The sequence below is a fragment of the Lithobates pipiens genome, unplaced genomic scaffold (genome assembly GCF_037356315.1).
Source record: "Lithobates pipiens isolate NorthernLeopardFrog02 unplaced genomic scaffold, aLitPip1_a1.2 Scaffold_23, whole genome shotgun sequence".
NCBI lineage: Eukaryota > Metazoa > Chordata > Amphibia > Anura > Ranidae > Lithobates > Lithobates pipiens.
This window is the reverse complement of record NW_027507785.1, coordinates 123,551,434-123,574,540: the sequence shown is the minus strand read 5'-3', so window position 1 is coordinate 123,574,540 and position 23,107 is coordinate 123,551,434.

The window sequence follows — 23,107 nt, the reverse complement described above, 5'->3', positions numbered from 1 at the left end:
ATAAGAAGCCAGGAGGGATGTCAGCAAGCCAGTCTTTGAAACAAACAGCAGGAGATGGTTCCTTGTGATTAGGGATGAGCTTCGTGTTCGAGTCGAACATACGTTCGACTCGAACATCGGCTGTTCGCCCGTTCGGCGAATTCCGAACGTTATGGGCCGTTCGCGCCAAATTCATGTGGCGCTCACGGCCCACAATGCACTGCGTCATCGCAGTGCATTGCTGGCTCATGATTGGCCAAGCATGCACTGTGACCCCGCATGCTTGGCCAATCACAGCGCCAGCAGCGAGGAGAGCCATGATTGGCCACAGGCAGGATGCCTGTGGCCAATCATAGCTCAGGCTGTGTAGTACACGCCCCACACTATATAGGGCCGCCAGCGCGGCGGCCTAGTGTAGTGTGTTGGCGTCTGAAGCAGTTAGTGGGTGTTCTGTGTAGCTTCAACACAGTACACACCGATCGTTTTCGGCCGATTTTCGATCTTGCTGTTGTGTAGTGGTTGTTGTCTGTGTGCCCTGACCGCAGTATACACCGCTATATTCACCTCACCTATATAGCTAGTGATCTATCTTTTATAATAGAGCTTGCAGTCAGTAGTGTTAGGAGCTTGTGCGTGCTGTCTGCGTGCTCTGTACCCAGTACACACCGCTATATCCACCTACATAGCTCTTCTCTATTTGAGCCCACTTGCCATCTGCAGGAGTTATTGGAAGTTGTGTGTGCCTCCAGCACAGCACAGTATACATCTGTATATACCCCTTTATCTCTGGTGTTCTATAAAAAAGGCATCTGCAGGAGTTAGTGGGTTTTTTGTGCCTCCAGCACAATATACACCTGTATCTACCCTTTATTGCTGTTCTCTAATAGAGCCATCTGCAGGGCTTAGTGGGTGTTGTGTGACTCAATTACAGTATACCCCTTTATCTCTGGTGTTCTATAGTAAAGGCATCTGCAGGAGTTAGGGGGTGTTGTGTGACTCCAGCACAATATACACCTGTATCTACCGTTTATTGCTGTTCTCTAATAGAGCCATCTGCAGGGCTTAGTGGGTGTTGTGTGACTCCATTACACTGCTGTTTTACCCAACTCCCTTCAGGCCATTACCATGTCTGGAAGGCCAGCAAGGAGAGGCAGACAGGCGCGAGCCGATAAAAGAGGGCAAGCAGGCTCTGTGTCTAGAGACAACAGTGCTGGTCGTGGACGCGGTGCATTGTCATCAGCACGTGGCCATGGGACACGCTTGTCCTTCTTTTCGGCAGCTGGACATGTTGAACCGCAACATGCCAACGACTTGGTAGAGTGGATGACCAAGCCCTCTTCATCCTCCTCATCCTCTCTCACCCAGTCTCAGGGTACTAGCAAAGCAGCTGCCAATGCATCGTCTTCCCTCCTCTCAATGTCATCATCAGTGACTCCTTCCCTAGACCCACCACATCCTCCTGAGGAGTCTCCTGAACTCTTTGAGCACAGTGTTGGGTACATGCTCCAGGAGGATGCCCAGTGTTTTGTGGGCTCTGATGATGACACTCAGCTAGAGGAAGGCAGTAGCATGAGCGCAGAGAGAGGGGATGCTCAAGAAGGACAGCAATCTGGCAGTCATGTTCCACAAGCTGCAGCATACTGCCAGGTTTGCTACAGCGATGAAGAGGGAGGGGATGATGAGGGCACTGACTCCACGTGGGTGCCTGGAAGGAGAGAGGAGGAGGAGAAGGAGGAGGAGGCACATGTCCGACGAGGCAGGATGCCCTCCGGGGGCCAGCTTAGGGGCAGCACACCGACTGAATCACACCGCAGAGCTCCGCCTGTGCAGGGCGCTGCCTCTGTGCGTTATTCTAAAAGTTCTTTGGTGTGGGCCTTTTTTGAGACGAGTGCATCAGATCGCACCGCTGCTATTTGCAACATATGTCTCAAGCGTATCTCGCGTGGCCAAAACATCAGCCGCTTGGGCACCACATGCTTGACCAGACATATGTTGACCTGCCATGCAGCTCGTTGGCAAGTGTACCTCAAAGACCCACACCAAAGAACAAAGCGGACCTCTCCTTGCTCCTCATCAGCTGGCATCTCCAACCCCACTAGACCTTCAGTCCTCTCTGAAACCTGCTCTGAGAGGAATGAAGGTGTAAAATTAGGTGTGTCACAGCCAAGTGCTTCCGGGAACTCTGCTAGCGGTACACCCACGTCCGATTATAGCAGGCAAATGTCCCTGCCCCAGCTGCTGGACCGGCGAAAGAAGTTCACTCCCAGCCATCCACATGCCCAGCGGTTGAATGCTAGCTTGGCTAAATTGCTAGCACTTCAACTGCTGTCTTTTCAGTTGGTAGACTCGGCCCCCTTCCGTGAGTTTGTACAATGTGCGGTTCCTCAGTGGCAGGTCCCCAAACGCCACTTTTTCTCACGGAAGGCGATTACTGCTCTCTACCGGCATGTGTGAGGGCAATGTCCTTGCCTCGCTGGACAGGGCGGTCAGCGGTAAGGTGCATATTACCGCTGACTCATGGTCCAGCAGGTATGGACAGGGACGTTACCTGTCTTTCACGCCCCATTGGGTCACTCTTCTGGCAGCTGGGAAGGATGCAGGACAAGGTGCAGTAGTGTTGGAGGTTGTTCCGCCACCACGCCTCCAAAATGCTACTATTGGTTGTGACACACCTCTCTCCTCCACCCCCTCCTCTTCTTCTTCCTCCATGGCCTCTTCCAGTGCTCTGTCCTCAGAACCAGCGGTGCTCCGTAGGCGTTCCAGGGGCTACGCAAGTACGCAGGCAAAACGATGCCATGCCGTGCTTGCGCTGGTTTGTTTGGGGGACAGGAGCCACACTGGGGTGGATGTTTTGTCAGCTCTGCAGGGGCAGGCCGAGAGGTGGTTGACGCCACGCCAGCTTAAGCCAGGAATGGTGGTTTGCGACAATGGCACCAACCTCCTCTCCGCCCTCCGACAGGGACAACTGACCCATGTGCCCTGTGTAGCTCACGTCCTTAACCTGGTGGTGCAGCGGTTCTTGGGCAGGTACCCCGGCTTACAGGATGTCCTGAAGCAGGCCAGGAAAGTCTGTGTGCATTTCCGCCGATCATTTAATGCCTGTGCTCGGCTGGCTGAGCTCCAAAAGGAGTTGAACCTGCCCAAGAACCGCCTTATATGTGACATGCCCACCAGATGGAACTCAACATTGGCCATGCTGCAGCGGCTGCACACGCAGCAGAGGGCCATCAATGAGTACCTGTGCGAGTACGGCACCAGGACAGGGTCAGGGGAGCTTGGTTTTTTCTCACCACGCCAGTGGGGCATGATCAGGGATGCATGCACTGTCCTGTCACCGTTTGAGGAGGCCACAAGGATGGTGAGCAGTGACAGTGCATGCATCAGTGACACTGTACCTCTTGTCCACCTCTTGGAGCATACGCTGCGTGGAATAATGGACAGGGCACTTGAGGCAGAACAGAGGCAGGAAGAGGAGGACTTCCTTGCCTCTCAAGGCCCCCTTTATCCAGACAGTGTTCCTGCTGTGCCACCCATCACACAGGAAGAGGATGAGGAGGAGGAAGAGGATGATTGTGTCAGCATGGAGGTGGAGGCTGGCACTCAGCATCAGCATCAGCAGCAGCAGCAGCAGTCTTTTAGGGATGATTTACAGTCCCAAGAAACACGTGGACTTGTACGTGGCTGGGAGGAGGTAGCTGCGGATCATGTTGTCCTTAGTGACCCAGAGGACTCCGGACCGAATGCCTCAGCTAACCTACGCTGCATGGCCTCCCTGATCCTGCAAAGCCTGCGGAAGGATCCTCGTATTCTTCGGATCAAGGAGAGGGACCATTACTGGCTGGCCACTCTCCTTGATCCACGGTACAAGGGCAAGGTTGCCGACCTTATCTTGCCATCGCAGAGGGAGCAGAGGATGAGACATCTCTGGGAGGCCTTGCAGAAAGGTCTGTGCAACGCGTTCCCAGAGACTGGGAGGTTACAAACTCCTGGTCCTGGACAACGTGTTGCTGAGGCATCGGTCAGAAGGAGCGGTGGAGAAGGTGGCCGTCTGACTGATGCTTTCAGACAATTTTTTAGTCCGCAGCCCCAAGGTATGATCGGTTCCAGCACCCATCGCCAGCGTCTGATTTACATGGTGCAGGAATACCTAGGGGCAAGGTCAGACTTGGACACCTTTCCCACTGAAAATCCTCTGGCTTACTGGGTCTTGAGGATGGATCACTGGCCAGAGCTTGCACAGTATGCAATTGAGCTGCTGGTGGCTTTGTTACCGATCACAGGGTGCGCCTGTCCACCGAATCAGTTGATCGACTGACCTCTTATCAAGATGAATCAGTCTTGGATCACCCACAGCTACCAAGCACCTGAAGCTGATGTAACCGAATATTTTTTTTTGAAATACCACATCCCTTCAAGACTGCCTATGCTGATGCTGAGTGACTGTCCTGTTATGTTGATTGTCTATCTTCTTCCTCCTCCGCTGATATGTTGGAAGAACATTTCTGGTTCTGGTTGATGCCATCAGCCCAATTTTTCTGCCCCTGCTTTGCAGCAGGGCTAATTCCTGCAATAAAACTAGAGTATATGGCAGAGGTTGCAGTGTGGTGGCACCAGCACCAGTGCCTAAGGCCCAATTTTTCTGCCCCTGTTTAACAGGGGCGTTTAAGTACAATTTTTGATGCAATGCTTTGCAGCAGGGCTAATTCCTGCAATAAAACTAGAGTATATGGCAGAGGTTGCAGTGTGGTGGCACCAGCACCAGTGCCTAAGGCCCAATTTTTCTGCCCCTGTTTAACAGGGGCGTTTAAGTACAATTTTTTATGCAATGCTTTGCAGCAGGGCTAATTCCTGCAATAAAACTAGAGTATATGGCAGAGGTTGCAGTGTGGTGGCACCAGCACCAGTGCCTAAGGCCCAATTTTTCTGCCCCTGTTTAACAGGGGCGTTTAAGTACAATTTTTGATGCAATGCTTTGCAGCAGGGCTAATTCCTGCAATAAAACTAGAGTATATGGAAGAGGTTGCAGAGTGGTGGCACCAGCAGCAGTGCCTAAGGCCAAATTTTTCTGCCCCTGTTTAACAGGGACATGTAATTACAATTCTTGATATAATATTTCACAGGAGGGCCCCTTCCTGTGCCCACCCAGAGTAACGGTGAGGACTTATAGTGTTGTGGCACCAGCACCACAACCACCAAAGGTAAATTTTTCTACCACTGTTCAACAATGGCATGTAATTACAATTCTTGATATAATCGTTCACAGCAGGGCGCTCCAGCGCCCACCAAGAGTCACTTTGAGGGCTTACAATGTTGTGGCAAAACCAACACCTTGTTCCGCCATTTCTGCAGAGCATATAGGGCAGGCCCCTACTTTCAAACATCCAACTTACAAACATCTCCTACTTGCAAACGGAAGGAGACAACAGCAAGTGAGATGAAAAAAGATGGACGACAAAACAAATTATACAGGGGTGATAACCCTTCCCTATGTTTTCCAAAAAGCTTAAAAATAGTTTTTTTGACTGGAGCTACACTTTAAAAATGTACCAGTTGAAAATTACAAACAGATTCAACTTAACACAACAAACCTACACAGTCCCTGTCTTGTTTGCACCGCCTGTATACTGCTGTTCTGAGTATATAGGGCCTGGGGGCCACACGCATTTCCTTTTTTTAATATGGGTACAGGGTTCCCCTTAATATGCGTACAAGACCCAAATAGGCTGGTAATGGGCAGGGAGGGCTACCCATGCCATTTTTCTCAATGATTTTCAACCATATTGCAGGAACCAGATATAACATTAAAACCGCAAGCAGTTTTAAATGGTGTTATTTCCGTTTAATGTCATTTTGTGCAGGGACTGTTTTAAACACGGGAAACACATGGCACTTCACAGGCATACTACAGACACCCCCCATGCACCATATATAAAGGAATATTTCACTTTTTTTTCACTTTAATCGTCATTAAAATCAGTGCTCCCGCCAAAACGGCCATTTTTAAAAACATTTTAGGCATTGACCCATGTCCCCTGGGGCAGGAGCCAGGTCCCCAAACCCTTTTTAGGACAGTATCTTGCATATTAGCCGTTAAAATTAGCACTTTTCATTTCGAACGTTCGAGTCCCATAGACTTCAATGGGGTTCTAACGTTCGTTCGAATTTGGGGTCCGTTTGACAGTTCTGGTGCGAACCGAACCGGGGGGTGTTCGGCTCATCCCTACCCTCCAGTGTCCCTGTGTGTTTCCCTTTGTGTGTCCCTTCTCCCTCCAGTGTCCATCTGTGTGTTTTCCCTCCAGTGTCCCCCTGTGTGTGTGCGTGTCCCCCTGTGTGTTTGTCCCTTCTCCCTCCAGTGTCCCCCTGTGTGTGTTCTCCCTCCAGTGTCCCCCTGTGTGTTCTCTCTATCCAGTGTGCCCCTGTGTGTGCTCTTCCTCTAGTGTCCCCCTGTGTGTGTGTGCTCTCCCTCTAGTGTCCCCCTGTGTGTGTGTGCTCTCCCTCCAGTGTCCCCCTGTGTGTGTGTTCTCCCTCCAGTGTCCCCCTCTGTGTGTTTGTGTATGTTCTCCCTCCAGTGTCCTCCTGTGTGTGTGTTATCCCTCCAGTGTCCCCCTGTGTGTGTGTATGTTTTCCCTCCAGTGTCCCCCTGTGTCTGTTCTCCCTTCAGTGTCCCCCTTTGTGTACGTTATCCCTCCAGTGTCCCCCTGTGTGTGTGCGTTCTCCCTCCAGTGTCCCCTTGTGTGTGTGCGTTCTCCCTCCAGTGTCCCCGTGTGCGTGTGTTCTCCCTTCAGTGTCCGTGTCCCCCTGTGTGTGTGCGTTCTCCCTCCAGTGTCCCCTTGTGTGTGTTCTCCCTCCAGTGTCCCCCTGTGTGTCTGCGTTCTCCCTCCAGTGTCCCCCTGTGTGTATGCGTTCTCCCTCCAGTGTCCCCCTGTGTGTTCTCCCTCCATTGTCCCCCTGTGTGTGTTCTCCTTCCAGTGTCCCCCTGTGTGCGTTCTCCCTCCAGTGTCCCCCTGTGTGTGTGCGTTCTCCCTCCAGTGTCCCCTTGTGTGTGTGCGTTCTCCCTCCAGTGTCCCCTGTGTGTGTGTGTGTGTTCTCCCTTCAGTGTCCCCCTGTGTGTGTGTGTGTGTTCTCCCTCCAGTGTCCCCTTGTGTGTGTGCGTTCTCCCTCCAGTGTCCCCCTGTGTGTGTGCGTTCTCTCTCCAGTGTCCCCCTGTGTGTGTGCGTTCTCTCTCCAGTGTCCCCCTGTGTGTGTGCGTTCTCCCTCCAGTGTTTCCCTGTGTGTGTGCATTCTCCCTCCAGTGTCCCCCTGTGTCTGTGTGTTCTCCCTCCAGTGTCCCCCTGTGTGTGCGTGTTCTCCCTTCAGTGTCCCCCTGTGTGTGTTCTCCCTTCATTGTCCCCCTGTGTGTGTTCTCCTTCCAGTGTCCCCCTGTGTGCGTTCTCCCTCCAGTGTCCCCCTGTGTATGTTTGTGTATGTTCTCCCTCCAGTGTCCTCCTGTGTGTGTCTTATCCCTCCAGTGTCCCCCTATGTGTGTATGTTTTCTCTACAGTGTCCCCCTGTGTCTGTTCTTCCTCCAGTGTCCCCCTGTGTGTGCGTTCTCCCTCCAGTGTCCCCCTGTGTGTGGGCGTTCTCCCTCCAGTGTCCCCCTGTGTGTGTGCGTTCTCCCTCCAGTGTCCCCTTGTGTGTGCGTTCTCCCTCCAGTGTCCTCCTATGTGTGTGTGTTCTCCCTTTAGTGTCCCCCTGTGTGTGTGCGTTCTCCCTCCAGTGTCCCCTTGTGTATGTGCGTTCTCCCTCCAGTGTCCCCCTGTGTGTGCGTTCTCCCTCCAGTGTCCCCCTGTGTGTGTGCGTTCTCCCTCCAGTGTCCCCCTGTGTGTGCGTTCTCCCTCCAGTGTCCCCCTGTGTGTGTGCTCTCCCTCTAGTGTCCCCCTGTGTGTGTGTGTTCTCCCTCCAGTGTCCCACTGTGTGTGTGTTCTCCCTCCAGTGTCCCCGTGTGTACGTTCTCCTTCCAGTGTCCCTCTGTGTGTGTCCCCCTGTGTTTGTGTGTCCCTTCTCCCTCCAGTGTCCCCCTGTGTGTGTGCGTTCTCCCTCCAGTGTCCCTGTGTGTCCCTTCTCCCTCCAGTGTCCCCCTGTGTCTGTGTCCCCTTGTGTGTGTGTGTGTCCCTTCTCCCTCCAGTGTCCCCCTGTGTGTGCGTTCTCCCTCCAGTGTCCCCCTGTGTGTGTACGTTCTCCCTCCAGTGTCCCTGTGTGTCCCTTCTCCCTCCAGTGTCCCCGTGTGTGTGTCCCCTTGTGTGTGTGTGTCCCTTCTACCTCCAGTGTCCCCCTGTGTGTGTGTGCGTTCTCCCACCAGTGTCCCCCTGTGTGTGTGCGTTCTCCCTCCAGTGTCTTCCTGTGTGTGTGCGTTCTTACTTCAGTGTCCCCCTGTGTGTGTGCGTTCTCCCTCCAGTGTCCCCCTGTGTGTACATTCTCCCTCCAGTGTCTCTGTGTGTGTGTGCGTTCTCCCTCCAGTGTCTCCCTGTGTGTGTGTGTTCTCACTTCAGTGTCCCCCTGTGTGTTCGCATTCTCCCTCCAGTGTCCCACTGTGTGTGTACGTTCCCCCTCCAGTGTCCCCCTGTGTGTGTGCGTTCTCCCTCCAGTGTCCCCTTGTGTGTGTGCGTTCTCCCTCCAGTGTCTCCGTGTGCGTGTGTTCTCCCTTCAGTGTCCGTGTCCCCCTGTGTGTGTGCGTTCTCCCTCCAGTGTCCCCTTGTGTGTGTGTGTGTTCTCCCTCCAGTGTCCCCCTGTGTGTCTGCGTTCTCCCTCCAGTGTCCCCCTGTGTGTATGCGTTCTCCCTCCAGTGTCCCCCTGTGTGTTCTCCCTCCATTGTCCCCCTGTGTGTGTTCTCCTTCCAGTGTCCCCCTGTGTGCGTTCTCCCTCCAGTGTCCCCCTGTGTGTGTGCGTTCTCCCTCCAGTGTCCCCTTGTGTGTGTGCGTTCTCCCTCCAGTGTCCCCTGTGTGTGTGTTCTCCCTTCAGTGTCCCCCTGTGTGTGTGTGTGTTCTCCCTCCAGTGTCCCCTTGTGTGTGTGCGTTCTCCCTCCAGTGTCCCCCTGTGTGTGTGCGTTCTCTCTCCAGTGTCCCCCTGTGTGTGTGCGTTCTCTCTCCAGTGTCCCCCTGTGTGTGTGCGTTCTCCCTCCAGTGTTTCCCTGTGTGTGTGCGTTCTCCCTCCAGTGTCCCCCTGTGTCTGTGTGTTCTCCCTCCAGTGTCCCCCTGTGTGTGCGTGTTCTCCCTTCAGTGTCCCCCTGTGTGTGTTCTCCCTTCATTGTCCCCCTGTGTGTGTTCTCCTTCCAGTGTCCCCCTGTGTGCGTTCTCCCTCCAGTGTCCCCCTGTGTATGTTTGTGTATGTTCTCCCTCCAGTGTCCTCCTGTGTGTGTCTTATCCCTCCAGTGTCCCCCTATATGTGTATGTTTTCCCTCCAGTGTCCCCCTGTGTCTGTTCTTCCTCCAGTGTCCCCCTGTGTGTGCGTTCTCCCTCCAGTGTCCCCCTGTGTGTGTGCGTTCTCCCTCCAGTGTCCCCCTGTGTGTGTGCGTTCTCCCTCCAGTGTCCCCCTGTGTGTGTGCGTTCTCCCTCCAGTGTCCCCCTGTGTGTGCGTTCTCCCTCCAGTGTCCCCCTATGTGTGTGTGTTCTCCCTTTAGTGTCCCCCTGTGTGTGTGCGTTCTCCCTCCAGTGTCCCGTTGTGTATGTGCGTTCTCCCACCAGTGTCCCCCTGTGTGTGTGCGTTCTCCCTCCAGTGTCTTCCTGTGTGTGTGCGTTCTTACTTCAGTGTCCCCCTGTGTGTGTGCGTTCTCCCTCCAGTGTCCCCCTGTGTGTACATTCTCCCTCCAGTGTCTCTGTGTGTGTGTGCGTTCTCCCTCCAGTGTCTCCCTGTGTGTGTGTTCTCACTTCAGTGTCCCCCTGTGTGTTCGCATTCTCCCTCCAGTGTCCCACTGTGTGTGTACGTTCGCCCTCCAGTGTCCCCCTGTGTGTGTGCGTTCTCCCTCCAGTGTCCCCTTGTGTGTGTGCGTTCTCCCTCCAGTGTCTCCGTGTGCGTGTGTTCTCCCTTCAGTGTCCGTGTCCCCCTGTGTGTGTGCGTTCTCCCTCCAGTGTCCCCTTGTGTGTGTGTGTTCTCCCTCCAGTGTCCCCCTGTGTGTCTGCGTTCTCCCTCCAGTGTCCCCCTGTGTGTATGCGTTCTCCCTCCAGTGTCCCCCTGTGTGTTCTCCCTCCATTGTCCCTCTGTGTGTGTTCTCCTTCCAGTGTCCCCCTGTATGCGTTCTCCCTCCAGTGTCCCCCTGTGTATGTGCGTTCTCCCTCCAGTGTCCCCTTGTGTGTGTGCGTTCTCCCTCCAGTGTCCCCTTTGTGTGTGTGTTCTCCCTTCAGTGTCCCCCTGTGTGTGTGTGTTCTCCCTCCAGTGTCCCCTTGTGTGTGTGTGTTCTCCCTCCAGTGTCCCCTTGTGTGTGTGCGTTCTCCCTCCAGTGTCCCCCTGTGTGTGTGCGTTCTCTCTCCAGTGTCCCCCTGTGTGTGTGCATTCTCTCTCCAGTGTCCCCCTGTGTGTGTGCGTTCTCCCTCCAGTGTTTCCCTGTGTGTGTGCGTTCTCCCTCCAGTGTCCCCCTGTGTCTGTGTGTTCTCCCTCCAGTGTCCCCCTGTGTGTGCGTGTTCTCCCTTCAGTGTCCCCCTGTGTGTGTTCTCCCTTCATTGTCCCCCTGTGTGTGTTCTCCTTCCAGTGTCCCCCTGTGTGCGTTCTCCCTCCAGTGTCCCCCTGTGTATGTTTGTGTATGTTCTCCCTCCAGTGTCCTCCTGTGTGTGTCTTATCCCTCCAGTGTCCCACTGTGTGTGTACGTTCGCCCTCCAGTGTCCCCCTGTGTGTGTGCGTTCTCCCTCCAGTGTCCCCTTGTGTGTGTGCGTTCTCCCTCCAGTGTCTCCGTGTGCGTGTGTTCTCCCTTCAGTGTCCGTGTCCCCCTGTGTGTGTGCGTTCTCCCTCCAGTGTCCCCTTGTGTGTGTGTGTTCTCCCTCCAGTGTCCCCCTGTGTGTCTGCGTTCTCCCTCCAGTGTCCCCCTGTGTGTATGCGTTCTCCCTCCAGTGTCCCCCTGTGTGTTCTCCCTCCATTGTCCCTCTGTGTGTGTTCTCCTTCCAGTGTCCCCCTGTATGCGTTCTCCCTCCAGTGTCCCCCTGTGTATGTGCGTTCTCCCTCCAGTGTCCCCTTGTGTGTGTGCGTTCTCCCTCCAGTGTCCCCTTTGTGTGTGTGTTCTCCCTTCAGTGTCCCCCTGTGTGTGTGTGTTCTCCCTCCAGTGTCCCCTTGTGTGTGTGCGTTCTCCCTCCAGTGTCCCCCTGTGTGTGTGCGTTCTCTCTCCAGTGTCCCCCTGTGTGTGTGCATTCTCTCTCCAGTGTCCCCCTGTGTGTGTGCGTTCTCCCTCCAGTGTTTCCCTGTGTGTGTGCGTTCTCCCTCCAGTGTCCCCCTGTGTCTGTGTGTTCTCCCTCCAGTGTCCCCCTGTGTGTGCGTGTTCTCCCTTCAGTGTCCCCCTGTGTGTGTTCTCCCTTCATTGTCCCCCTGTGTGTGTTCTCCTTCCAGTGTACCCCTGTGTGCGTTCTCCCTCCAGTGTCCCCCTGTGTATGTTTGTGTATGTTCTCCCTCGAGTGTCCTCCTGTGTGTGTCTTATCCCTCCAGTGTCCCCCTATGTGTGTATGTTTTCCCTCCAGTGTCCCCCTGTGTCTGTTCTTCCTCCAGTGTCCCCCTGTGATTGCGTTCTCCCTCCAGTGTCCCCCTGTGTGTGTGCGTTCTCCCTCCAGTGTCCCCCTGTGTGTGTGCGTTCTCCCTCCAGTGTCCCCCTGTGTGTGCGTTCTCCCTCCAGTGTCCCCCTATGTGTGTGTGTTCTCCCTTTAGTGTCCCCCTGTGTGTGTGCGTTCTCCCTCCAGTGTCCCGTTGTGTATGTGCGTTCTCCCTCCAGTGTCCCCCTGTGTGTGTGCTCTCCCTCTAGTGTCCCCCTGTGTGTGTGCGTTCTCCCTCCAGTGTCCCACTGTGTGTGTGTTCTCCCTCCAGTGTCCCCGTGTGTACGTTCTCTTTCCAGTGTCCCTCTGTGTGTGTCCCCCTGTGTTTGTGTGTCCCTTCTCCCTCCAGTGTCCCCCTGTGTGTGTGCGTTCTCCCTCCAGTGTCCCTGTGTGTCCCTTCTCCTTCCAGTGTCCCCCTGTGTCTGTGTCCCCTTGTGTGTGTGTGTGTGTGTGTGTCCCTTCTCCCTCCAGTGTCCCCCTGTGTTTGTGTGTCCCTTCTCCCTAAAGTGTCCCCCTGTGTGTGCGTTCTCCCTCCAGTGTCCCCCTGTGTGTGTACGTTCTCCCTCCAGTGTCCCTGTGTGTCCCTTCTCCCTCCAGTGTCCCCGTGTTTGTGTCCCCTTGTGTGTGTGTGTCCCTTCTACCTCCAGTGTCCCCCTGTGTGTGTGTGCGTTCTCCCACCAGTGTCCCCCTGTGTGTGTGCGTTCTCCCTCCAGTGTCCCCCTGTGTGTACATTCTCCCTCCAGTGTCTCTGTGTGTGTGTGCGTTCTCCCTCCAGTGTCTCCCTGTGTGTGTGTGTTCTCACTTCAGTGTCCCCCTGTGTGTTCGCATTTTCCCTCCAGTGTCCCACTGTGTGTGTACGTTCCCCCTCCAGTGTCCCCCTGTGTGTGTGCGTTCTCCCTCCAGTGTCCCCCTGTGTGTGTGCGTTCTCCCTCCAGTGTCCCCCTGTGTGTGTGTCCCTTCTCCCTCCAGTGTGTCCCTGTGTGTGTGCGTTCTCCCTCCAGTGTCCCCGTGTGTGTGAGTTCTCCCTCCAGTGTCCCCCTGTGTGTGTACGTTCTCCCTCCAGTGTCCCCGTGTGTGTGTGCGTTCTTCCTCCAGTGTCCCCGTGTGTGCGTTCTCCCACCAGTGTCTCCCTGTGTGTTTGTGCGTTGTCTCTCCAGTGTCCCCATGTGTGTGTCTCCCTGTGTGTGTGTTTTCCCTCCAGTGTCCCCCTGTGTGTGTTTTCCCTCCAGTGTCCCCCTGTGTGTGTGTGTTCTCCCTCCAGTGTCCCCCTGTGTGTGTTTGTCCCTTCTCCCTCCAGTGTCCCCCTGTGTGTGTTCCCCCTCCAGTGTCCTCCTGTGTGTGTTCTCCCTCCAGTGTCTCCCTGTGTGTGTGCATTCTCCCTCCAGTGTCCCCCTGTGTTTGAGTGCTCTCCGTCCAGTGTGCCCCTGTGTGTGCGCGTTCTCCCTCCAGTGTCCCCCTGCGTGTGTGCGTTCTCCCTCTAGTGTCCCCCTGTGTGTGTTCTCCCTCCAGTGTCCTCCTGTGTGTGTGCGTTCTCACTTCAGTGTCTCCCTGTGTGTGTGCGTTCTCCCTCCAGTGTCCCCCTTTGTGTGTGTCCCCCTGTGCGTACGTTCTCCCTCCAGTGTCCCCGTGTGTGTGCGTTCTCCCACCAGTGTCTCCCTGTGTGTTTGTGTGTTGTCCCTCCAGTGTCCCTGTGTGTGTGTCTCCCTGTGTGTGTCCCTTCTCTCTCCAGTGTCCATCTGTGTGTGTGTTTTCCCTCCAATGTCCCCCTGTGTGTGTGTCCCCCGTGTGTGTTTGTCCCTTCTCCCTCCAGTGTCCCCCTGTGTGTGTTCTCCCTCCAGTGTCCTCCTGTGTGTGTTCTCCCTCCAGTGTCCCCCTGTGTGTGCATTCTCCCTCCAGTGTCCCCCTGTGTGTGAGTGCTCTCCGTCCAGTGTGCCCCTGTGTGTGTGCGTTCTCCCTCCAGTGTCCCCCTGTGTGTGAGTTCTCCCTCTAGTGTCCCCCTGCATGTGTGCGTTCTCCCTCTAGTGTCCCCCTGTGTGTTCTCCCTCCAGTGTCCTCCTGTGTGTGTGCGTTCTCACTTCAGTGTCTCCCTGTGTGTGCGTTCTTCCTCCAGTGTCCCCCTTTGTGTGTGTGTGTCCCCCTGTGTGTGTGTGTTCTCACTTCAGTGTCTCCCTGTATGTGTACGTTCTCCCTCCAGTGCCCCCGTGTGTGTGCGTTCTCCCTCCAGTGTCCCCGTGTGTGTGCGTTCTCCCACCAGTGTGTCCCTGTGTGTTTGTGCGTCGTCCCTCCAGTGTCCCTGTGTGTGTGTCTCCCTGTGTGTGTCCCCTCTCCCTCCAGTGTCCATCTGTGTGTTTTCCCTCCAGTGTCCCCTTGTGTGTGCGTTCTCCCTCCAGTGTCCCCTTGTGTGTGTGCGTTCTCCCTCCAGTGTCCCCCTGTGTGTGTGCGTTCTCCCTTCAGTGTGTCCGTGTGTGTGCGTTCTCCCTCCAGTGTCCCCTTGTGTGTGTGTGCTCTCCCTCCAGTGTCCCCCTGTGTGTGTGCGTTCTCCCTCCAGTGTCCCCCTGTGTGTGTGTGTTCTCCCTCCAGTGTCCCCTTGTGTGTGTTCTCCCTCCATTGTCCCCCTGTGTGTGTATGTTTTCCCTCCAGTGTCCCCCTGTGTCTGTTCTCCCTCCAGTGTCCCCCTTTGTGTGCGTTCTCCCTCCAGTGTCCCCCTGTGTGTGTGCGTTCTCTCTCCAGTATCCCCCTGTGTGTGTGTGTTCTCCCTTCAGTGTCCCCCTGTGTGTGTGCGTTCTCCCTCCAGTGTCCCCTTGTGTGTGTGCGTTCTCCCTCCATGGTCCCCCTGTGTGTGCGTTCTCCCTTCAGTGTGCCCGTGTGTGTGCGTTCTCCCTTCAGTGTCCCCTTGTGTGTGTGTGTTCTCCCTCCAGTGTCCCCCTGTGTGTGTGCGTTCTCCCTCCAGAGTCCCCCTGTGTCTGTGTGTTCTCCCTCCAGTGTCCCCCTGTGTGTGCGTGTTCTCCCTCCAGTGTCCCCCTGTGTGTGTTCTCCCTCCATTGTCCCCCTGTGTGTGTTCTGTGTGTGTATGTTTTCCCTCCAGTGTCCCCCTGTGTCTGTTCTCGCTCCAGTGTCCCCCTTTGTGTGCGTTCTCCCTCCAGTGTCCCCCTGTGTGGGTGGGTTCTCCCTCCAGTATCCCCCTGTGTGTGTGTTCTCCCTTCAGTGTCCCCCTGTGTGTGTGCGTTCTCCCTCCAGTGTCCCCTTGTGTGTGTGCGTTCTCCCTCCAGTGTCCCCCTGTGTGTGCGTTCTCCCTCCAGTGTTCCCCTGTGTGTGTGTGTTCTCCCTCCAGTGTCCCCCTGTGTGTGTGCGTTCTCCCTCCAGTGTCCCCTTGTGTGTGTGCGTTCTCCCTCCAGTGTCCCCCTGTGTGTGCGTGTTCTCCCTCCAGTGTCCCCCTGTGTGTGTTCTCCCTCTATTGTCCCCCTGTGTGTGTTCTCCCTCTATTGTCCCCCTGTGTGTATTCTCCTTCCAGTGTCCCCCTGTGTGCGTTCTCCCTCCAGTGTCCCCCTGTGTATGTTTGTGTATGTTCTCCCTCCAGTGTCCTCCTGTGTGTTTCTTATCCCTCCAGTGTCCCCCTATGTGTGTATGTTTTCCCTCTAGTGTCCCCCTGTGTCTGTTCTCCATCCAGTGTCCCCCTGTGTGTGCGTTCTCCCTCCAGTGTCCCCCTGTGTGTGTGCATTCTCCCTCCAGTGTCCCCCTGTGTGTGTGTGTTCTCCCTCCAGTGTCCCCTTGTGTGTGTGCGTTCTCCCTCCAGTGTCCCCCTGTGTGTGCGTTCTCCCTCCAGTGTCCCCCTGTGTGTGTGTGTTCTCCCTTCAGTGTCCCCCTGTGTGTGTGCGTTCTCCCTCCAGTGTCCCCTTGTGTGTGTGCGTTCTCCCTCCAGTGTCCCCCTGTGTGTGTGCGTTCTCCCTCCAGTGTCCCCCTGTGTGTGTGCGTTCTCCCTTCAGTGTCCCCCTGTGTGTGTGCGTTCTCCCGCCAGTGTCCCCTTGTGTGTGTGCGTTCTCCCTCCAGTGTCCCCCTGTGTCTGCGTGTTCTCCCTCCAGTGTCCCCCTGTGTGTGCGTGTTCTCCCTCCAGTGTCCCCCTGTGTGTGTTCTCCCTCCAGTGTCCCCCTGTGTGTGTTCTCCCTCCAGTGTCCTCCTGTGTGTGTGCGTTCTCCCTCTAGTGTCCCCCTGTGTGTTCTCCCTCCAGTGTGTGTGCGTTCTCACTTCAGTGTCTCCCTGTGTGTGTGCGTTCTTCCTCCAGTGTCCCCCTTTGTGTGTGTGTGTCCCCCTTCAGTGTCTCCCTGTGTGTGTACGTTCTCCCTCCAGTGTCCCCGTGTGTGTGCGTTCTCCCTCCAGTGTCCCCGTGTGTGTGCGTTCTTCCACCAGTGTGTCCCTGTGTGTTGTCCCTCCAGTGTCCCCGTGTATGTGTCTCCCTGTGTGTGTCCCTTCTCCCTCCAGTGTCCATCTGTGTGTTTTCCCTCCAGTGTCCCCCTGTGTGTGTGCTTGTTCCCCTGTGTGTTTGTCCCTTCTCCCTCCAGTGTCCCCCTGTGTCTGTTCTCCCTCCAGTGTCCCCCTTTGTGTACGTTCTCCCTCCAGTGTCCCCGTGTGTGTGCGTTCTCCCTCCAGTGTCCCCTTGTGTGTGTGCGTTCTCCCTCCAGTGTCCCCGTGTGTGTGTGTTCTCCCTTCAGTGTCCCCCTGTGTGTCTGCGTTCTCCCTCCAGTGTCCCCCTGTGTGTATGCGTTCTCCCTCCAGTGTCCCCCTATGTGTGTTTTCCCTCCATTGTCCCCCTGTGTGTGTTCTCCTTCCAGTGTCCCCCTGTGTGCGTTCTCCCTCCAGTGTCCCCCTGTGTGTGTGCGTTCTCCCTCCAGTGTCCCCTTGTGTGTGTGCGTTCTCCCTCCAGTGTCCCCCTGTGTGTGTGTGTTCTCCCTTCAGTGTCCCACTGTGTGTGTGCGTTCTCCCTCCAGTGTCCCCCTGTGTGTGTGCGTTCTCCCTCCAGTGTCCCCTTGTGTGTGTGCGTTCTCCCTTCAGTGTCCCCCTGTGTGTGTGTGTTCTCCCTTCAGTGTCCCCCTGTGTGTGTGCGTTCTCCCTCCAGTGTCCCCTTGTGTGTGTGCGTTCTCCCTCCAGTGTCCCCCTGTGTGTGTGTGTTCTCCCTCCAGTGTCCCCCTGTGTGTGTGCGTTCTCCCTCCAGTGTCCCCCTGTGTGTGTGTGCGTTCTCCCTCCAGTGTCCCCTTGTGTGTGTGCCTTCTCCCTCCAGTGTCCCCCTGTGTGTGTGTGTTCTCCCTTCAGTGTCCCCCTGTGTGTGTGCGTTCTCCCTCCAGTGTCCCCTTGTGTGTGTGCGTTCTCCCTCCAGTGTCCCCTTGTGTGTGTGCGTTCTCCCTCCAGTGTCCCCCTGTGTGTGTGCGTTCTCCCTCCAGTGTCCCCCTGTGTGTGTGCGTTCTCCCTCCAGTGTCCCCCTGTGTGTGTGCGTTCTCCCTCCAGTGTTCCCCTGTGTGTGTGCGTTCTCCCTTCAGTGTCCCCCTGTGTGTGTGCGTTCTCCCACCAGTGTCCCCTTGTGTGTGTGCGTTCTCCCTCCAGTGTCCCCCTGTGTCTGTGTGTTCTCCCTCCAGTGTCCCCCTGTGTGTGCGTGTTCTCCCTCCAGTGTCCCCCTGTGTGTGTTCTCCCTCCATTGTCCCCCTGTGTGTGTTCTCCTTCCAGTGTACCCCTGTGTGCGTTCTCCCTCCAGTGTCCCCCTGTGTATGTTTGTGTATGTTCTCCCTCCAGTGTCCTCCTGTGTGTGTCTTATCCCTCCAGTGTCCCCCTGTGTGTGTGAGTTCTCCCTCCAGTGTCCCCCTGCGTGTGTGCGTTCTCCCTCTAGTGTCCCCCTGTGTGTGTTCTCCCTCCAGTGTCCCCCTGTGTGTGTGCGTTCTCACTTCAGTGTCTCCCTGTGTGTGTGCGTTCTTCCTCCAGTGTCCCCCTTTGTGTGTGTGTGTCCCCCTGTGTGTGTGCGTTCTCACTTCAGTGTCTCCCTGTGTGTGTACGTTCTCCCTCCAGTGTCCCCGTGTGTGTGTGCATTCTCCCTCCAGTGTCCCCGTGTGTGTGCGTTCTCCCACCAGTGTGTCCCTGTGTGTTTGTGCGTTGTCCCTCCAGTGTCCCCGTGTGTGTGTCTCCCTGTGTGTGTCCCTTCTCCCTCCAGTGTCCATCTGTGTGTTTTCCCTCCAGTGTCCCCCTGTGTGTGTGCTTGTCCCCCTGTGTGTTTGTCCCTTCTCCCTCCAGTGTCCCCCTGTGTGTGTTCTCCCTCCAGTATCCCCCTGTGTGTGTTCTCCCTCCAGTGTCTCCCTGTGTGTGTGCATTCTCCCTCCAGTGTCCCCCTGTGTGTGCGTTCTCCCTCCAGTGATCCCCTGTGTGTGTGCTCTCCCTCTAGTGTCCCCCTGTGTGTGTGTGCTCTCCCTCTAGTGTCCCCCTGTGTGTGTGTGTGCTCTCCCTCCAGTGTCCCCCTGTGTGTGTGTTCTCCCTCTAGTGTCCCCCTGTGTGTGTTTGTGTATGTTCTCCCTCCAGTGTCCTCCTGTGTGTGTGTTAACCCTCCAGTGTCCCTCTGTGTGTGTGTATGTTTTCCCTCCAGTGTCCCCCTGTGTCTGTTCTCCCTCCAGTGTCCCCCTTTGTGTACGTTCTCCCTCCAGTGTCCCCCTGTGTGTGTGCGTTCTCCCTCCAGTGTCCCCTTGTGTGTGTGCGTTCTCCCTCCAGTGTCCCCGTGTGTGTGTGTTCTCCCTTCAGTGTCCCCCTGTGTGTGTGCGTTCTCCCTCCAGTGTCCCCCTATGTGTGTTTTCCCTCCATTGTCCCCCTGTGTGTGTTCTCCTTCCAGTGTCCCCCTGTGTGCGTTCTCCCTCCAGTGTCCCCCTGTGTGTGTGCGTTCTCCCTCCAGTGTCCCCTTGTGTGTGTGCGTTCTCCCTCCAGTGTCCCCCTGTGTGTGTGTGTTCTCCCTTCAGTGTCCCACTGTGTGTGTGCGTTCTCCCTCCAGTGTCCCCCTGTGTGTGTGCGTTCTCCCTCCAGTGTCCCCTTGTGTGTGTGCGTTCTCCCTTCAGTGTCCCCCTGTGTGTGTGTGTTCTCCCTTCAGTGTCCCCCTGTGTGTGTGCGTTCTCCCTCCAGTGTCCCCTTGTGTGTGTGCGTTCTCCCTCCAGTGTCCCCCTGTGTGTGTGTGTTCTCCCTCCAGTGTCCCCCTGTGTGTGTGCGTTCTCCCTCCAGTGTCCCCCTGTGTGTGTGTGCGTTCTCCCTCCAGTGTCCCCTTGTGTGTGTGCCTTCTCCCTCCAGTGTCCCCCTGTGTGTGTGTGTTCTCCCTTCAGTGTCCCCCTGTGTGTGTGCGTTCTCCCTCCAGTGTCCCCTTGTGTGTGTGCGTTCTCCCTCCAGTGTCCCCTTGTGTGTGTGCGTTCTCCCTCCAGTGTCCCCCTGTGTGTGTGCGTTCTCCCTCCAGTGTCCCCCTGTGTGTGTGCGTTCTCCCTCCAGTGTCCCCCTGTGTGTGTGCGTTCTCCCTCCAGTGTTCCCCTGTGTGTGTGCGTTCTCCCTTCAGTGTCCCCCTGTGTGTGTGCGTTCTCCCACCAGTGTCCCCTTGTGTGTGTGCGTTCTCCCTCCAGTGTCCCCCTGTGTCTGTGTGTTCTCCCTCCAGTGTCCCCCTGTGTGTGCGTGTTCTCCCTCCAGTGTCCCCCTGTGTGTGTTCTCCCTCCATTGTCCCCCTGTGTGTGTTCTCCTTCCAGTGTACCCCTGTGTGCGTTCTCCCTCCAGTGTCCCCCTGTGTATGTTTGTGTATGTTCTCCCTCCAGTGTCCTCCTGTGTGTGTCTTATCCCTCCAGTGTCCCCCTGTGTGTGTGAGTTCTCCCTCCAGTGTCCCCCTGCGTGTGTGCGTTCTCCCTCTAGTGTCCCCCTGTGTGTGTTCTCCCTCCAGTGTCCCCCTGTGTGTGTGCGTTCTCACTTCAGTGTCTCCCTGTGTGTGTGCGTTCTTCCTCCAGTGTCCCCCTTTGTGTGTGTGTGTCCCCCTGTGTGTGTGCGTTCTCACTTCAGTGTCTCCCTGTGTGTGTACGTTCTCCCTCCAGTGTCCCCGTGTGTGTGTGCATTCTCCCTCCAGTGTCCCCGTGTGTGTGCGTTCTCCCACCAGTGTGTCCCTGTGTGTTTGTGCGTTGTCCCTCCAGTGTCCCCGTGTGTGTGTCTCCCTGTGTGTGTCCCTTCTCCCTCCAGTGTCCATCTGTGTGTTTTCCCTCCAGTGTCCCCCTGTGTGTGTGCTTGTCCCCCTGTGTGTTTGTCCCTTCTCCCTCCAGTGTCCCCCTGTGTGTGTTCTCCCTCCAGTATCCCCCTGTGTGTGTTCTCCCTCCAGTGTCTCCCTGTGTGTGTGCGTTCTCCCTCCAGTGTCCCCCTGTGTGTGCGTTCTCCCTCCAGTGATCCCCTGTGTGTGTGCTCTCCCTCTAGTGTCCCCCTGTGTGTGTGTGCTCTCCCTCTAGTGTCCCCCTGTGTGTGTGTGTGCTCTCCCTCCAGTGTCCCCCTGTGTGTGTGTTCTCCCTCTAGTGTCCCCCTGTGTGTGTTTGTGTATGTTCTCCCTCCAGTGTCCTCCTGTGTGTGTGTTAACCCTCCAGTGTCCCTCTGTGTGTGTGTATGTTTTCCCTCCAGTGTCCCCCTGTGTCTGTTCTCCCTCCAGTGTCCCCCTTTGTGTACGTTCTCCCTCCAGTGTCCCCCTGTGTGTGTGCGTTCTCCCTCCAGTGTCCCCTTGTGTGTGTGCGTTCTCCCTCCAGTGTCCCCGTGTGTGTGTGTTCTCCCTTCAGTGTCCCCCTGTGTGTGTGCGTTCTCCCTCCAGTGTCCCCTTGTGTGTGTGTGTGTTCTCCCTCCAGTGTCCCCCTGTGTGTCTGCGTTCTCCCTCCAGTGTCCCCCTGTGTGTATGCGTTCTCCCTCCAGTGTCCCCCTATGTGTGTTTTCCCTCCATTGTCCCCCTGTGTGTGTTCTCCTTCCAGTGTCCCCCTGTGTGCGTTCTCCCTCCAGTGTCCCCCTGTTTGTGTGCGTTCTCCCTCCAGTGTCCCCCTGTGTGTGTGTGTTCTCCCTTCAGTGTCCCCCTGTGTGTGTGCGTTCTCCCTCCAGTGTCCCCTTGTGTGTGTGCGTTCTCCCTCCAGTGTCCCCCTGTGTGTGTGCGTTCTCTCTCCAGTGTCCCCCTGTGTGTGTGCGTTCTCTCTCCAGTGTCCCCCTGTGTGTGTGCGTTCTCCCTCCAGTGTTCCCCTGTGTGTGTGCGTTCTCCCTCCAGTGTCCCCCTGTGTATGTTTGTGTATGTTCTCCCTCCAGTGTCCTCCTGTGTGTGTCTTATCCCTCCAGTGTCCCCCTATGTGTGTATGTTTTCCCTCCAGTATCCCCCTGTGTCTGTTCTCCCTCCAGTGTCCCCCTATGTGTGTATGTTTTCCCTCCAGTGTCCCCCTGTGTGTGCGTTCTCCCTCCAGTGTCCCCCTGTGTGTGTGCGTTCTCCCTCCAGTGTCCCCCTGTGTGTGTGCGTTCTCCCTCCAGTGTCCCCTTGTGTGTGCGTTCTCCCTCCAGTGTCCCCCTGTGTGTGTGCGTTCTCCCTCCAGTGTCCCCTTGTGTGTGTGCATTCTCCCTCCAGTGTCCCCCTGTGTGTGTGCGTTCTCCCTCCAGTGTTCCCCTGTGTGTGTGCGTTCTCCCTCCAGTGTCCCCCTGTGTGTGTGCGTTCTCCCTTCAGTGTCCCCCTGTGTGTGTGCGTTCTCCCACCAGTGTCCCCTTGTGTGTGTGCGTTCTCCCTCCAGTATCCCCCTGTGTCTGTGTGTTCTCCCTCCAGTGTCCCCCTGTGTGTGCGTGTTCTCCCTCCATTGTCCCCCTGTGTGTGTTCTCCTTCCAGTGTCCCCCTGTGTGCGTTCTCCCTCCAGTGTCCCCCTGTGTATGTTTGTGTATGTTCTCCCTCCAGTTTCCTCCTGTGTGTGTCTTATCCCTCCAGTGTCCCCCTATGTGTGTATGTTTTCCCTCCAGTGTCCCCGTGTATGTTCTCCCTCCAGTGTCCCCCTGTGTGTGCGTTCTCCCTCCAGTGTCCCCCTGTGTGTGTGCGTTCTGCCTCCAGTGTCCCCCTGTGTGTGTGCGTTCTCCCTCCAGTGTCCCCCTGTGTGTGTTCTCACTTCAGTGTCCCCCTGTGTGTGTGCGTTCTCCTTCCAGTGTCCCCCTGTGTGTGTGCGTTCTCACTTCAGTGTTCCCCTGTGTGTGTGCGTTCTCCCTCCAGTGTCCCCCTGTGTGTGTGCGTTCTCCCTCCAGTGTTCCCCTGTGTGTGTGCGTTCTCCCTCCAGTGTTCCCCTGTGTGTGTGCGTTCTCCCTCCAGTGTCCCCCTGTGTGTGTGCGTTCTCCCTCCAGTGTCCCCTTGTGTGTGTGCGTTCTCCCTTCAGTGTCCCCCTGTGTGTGTGTGTTCTCCCTTCAGTGTCCCCCTGTGTGTGTGCGTTCTCCCTCCAGTGTCCCCTTGTGTGTGTGCGTTCTCCCTCCAGTGTCCCCCAGTGTGTGTGTGTTCTCCCTCCAGTGTCCCCCTGTGTGTGTGCGTTCTCCCTCCAGTGTCCCCCTGTGTGTGTGCGTTCTCCCTCCAGTGTCCCCTTGTGTGTGTGCCTTCTCCCTCCAGTGTCCCCCTGTGTGTGTGTGTTCTCCCTTCAGTGTCCCCCTGTGTGTGTGCGTTCTCCCTCCAGTGTCCCCTTGTGTGTGTGCGTTCTCCCTCCAGTGTCCCCTTGTGTGTGTGCGTTCTCCCTCCAGTGTCCCCCTGTGTGTGTGCGTTCTCCCTCCAGTGTCCCCCTGTGTGTGTGCGTTCTCCCTCCAGTGTCCCCCTGTGTGTGTGCGTTCTCCCTCCAGTGTTCCCCTGTGTGTGTGCGTTCTCCCTTCAGTGTCCCCCTGTGTGTGTGCGTTCTCCCTCCAGTGTCCCCTTGTGTGTGTGCGTTCTCCCTCCAGTGTCCCCCTGTGTCTGTGTGTTCTCCCTCCAGTGTCCCCCTGTGTGTGCGTGTTCTCCCTCCAGTGTCCCCCTGTGTGTGTTCTCCCTCCATTGTCCCCCTGTGTGTGTTCTCCTTCCAGTGTACCCCTGTGTGCGTTCTCCCTCCAGTGTCCCCCTGTGTGTGTGCGTTCTCCCTCCAGTGTTCCCCTGTGTGTGTGCGTTCTCCCTTCAGTGTCCCCCTGTGTGTGTGCGTTCTCCCACCAGTGTCCCCTTGTGTGTGTGCGTTCTCCCTCCAGTGTCCCCCTGTGTCTGTGTGTTCTCCCTCCAGTGTCCCCCTGTGTGTGCGTGTTCTCCCTCCAGTGTCCCCCTGTGTGTGTTCTCCCTCCATTGTCCCCCTGTGTGTGTTCTCCTTCCAGTGTACCCCTGTGTGCGTTCTCCCTCC